We start from the raw sequence: 2,014 nt of genomic DNA, 5'->3' as shown, positions 1-2,014 counted from the left end.
TCAATTTAAGACAAATCGTGTGAAGTAGAATGATATGAGAGGTGAGGTCATCTTATACTTTGTAAAGTCTCCTAGAAGCTTCCGCACCAGCTGCAATGGTTTATCTGCGAAGGAGATACATTTGACTGATTGGTTAAGTTGTTCATCTTTATTTTCTTATATAACATGAACGCATCAAAATGTATATTAGTATACAACAACAACTAAATACACGCAGTCAAGCAGCATGACAATTGCAAAAGGCAAAAACCTAAAAGGAAAATGAGAAAAAAAATCCATATCAAAGAATTGTGAACCTGCACTAACAGTTATTGATATTTGAAATGCGAAAAAAAACTTATTATTCGTGAAAAATTTTAAGTAGGTTAATCATGTCTAAATCAGTTAAGTGTGTCATGTTTAAGTGTATTTCAAAGCACTAACAGTGTCATAATGCAACCTGCATAATAAACATGTTTTCGTAACAAGGACTTTACACTATTAAATTCCTGTGTCGAACTATTTATCTGTTACACCTTCATCTCGAGTCTCGACACGAAAACCAACCAAGACAAATTATCGGCTCTAACATGGCCACACAAGAAATTGTTGCATTTTGCATCCTAACCGAACAATATATATACATATAATATAACACAAAAAACAGAAGTCGTACCAGCATAAAATCTTCCGGTAAGATTTTTGAGGGCATTAGCAGCATGTTCTTCTTCTCTAAACTGAACATAGACATTGCCCACCTGCCCACAAAATTGAAGCATGACATTAAATTATCAAATAAAAGTGATCCCAAAGACACATCGCGGAAGAGGAAACTTACCATATGATCAGCCAAGTTATCACATAGGTTCAGACTCTCAATATCACCGTACTTGCTCAGTTCCTCAAATAAATCCTCATAAAATCCCTGTAAAATTAATATGAAACATCTAATACTCAGGGCTGCAATTCAACAGGTAGTGGCCAAATGACAAAAGCGGGCCGTTATTCCCACTGTTGTTCCGTTATTCTAATCTTTTAAAAAAAAAAAATCAACCCTTTAAAAGAAATCACGAAAGCAATAGCCATCTCGTCCGCAACTGCATAAGCGCAGCATGATCAAAAACACAACCGCATTTAAATCCCTGCCTAATACAAAATGAAAACGTATTAAAGGAGAAATACCTCAAAATGCTATTGGATGTTGCGGGGATCGATGGGGTTACCCTGGGGGTCGACGCCGGGGGTAATCATGTCGGGGCACTGGTACGTGTTGGAGATGAGGAGAGTAGGGCTGATGCTAGGCTTGGTGTGGAGACGCGAGCACCGATCACCGTGACGACACGCGCCAATCTTGAAATAGAGGGGCAGTTCATCCTATCCTTTTCCGTTCCGAATATTGACGCCAAGTGCTCCGCCATTTTTGCTTCTCTCTCGAAAGAGGAGTGGGGAGTGCGAAGAAGTGGATTATCGGAGATGAAAGGGTTTATGGTACAAGAGTTTGTGTGATTGGATTGTAGATTTTCTCCGTTCTCGATGCGGGGAGAACTCAAATGTTTGCCAGGAATACCAATGGTTGATATATAGAGAATTTTTTTTATTGGTCCAGCTTTGAGTTAAACTGATTAGGATAAACTACTTATTTGGTTCCTCACTTATATTTAGTTTTTATATTGGTCACCTATTTATTATTATTTTTCAAAATCTTATCTAACATTATATTTTAATTTTATTTTGGTCACTCACCTAAAAAATCTATGGTCAACTACTTGAATGACCACCTAACTATGGGGTTGGTGTCGATATGACTACTATTTTCAAAATTTTATCAATATGACCACTTAACTATTTAATTGGTTTCAATATAACCACTTGCCGTTAATTTATTTGATTCAAATTTATGAGAAATAATTTAGAAAAAATAAAGACAAAAATTTAAGATTCAAATTATAAATTAGTTTTATCGACACCAATTAAATAGTTAAGTAGTCATATTGATAAAATTTTAAAACTTGTAGTCATATTGACACCAACCTCA

General features: G+C 35.7%; 1 pseudogene; it reads right to left on the bottom strand.

The window, feature by feature from the left end:
• LOC120150576 lies at positions 1 to 1,503 on the bottom strand (annotated as a pseudogene).
• Between the last annotated feature and the right edge of the window lie 511 nt (positions 1,504 to 2,014).

This window comes from Hibiscus syriacus, unplaced genomic scaffold (assembly GCF_006381635.1).
Source record: "Hibiscus syriacus cultivar Baekdansim isolate YM2019G1 unplaced genomic scaffold, ASM638163v2 tig00111022_pilon, whole genome shotgun sequence".
Taxonomy (NCBI): Eukaryota; Viridiplantae; Streptophyta; class Magnoliopsida; order Malvales; family Malvaceae; genus Hibiscus; species Hibiscus syriacus.
The sequence above is the reverse complement of the archived record's forward strand: the minus strand, read 5'-3'. Positions and strand labels throughout refer to the sequence as shown.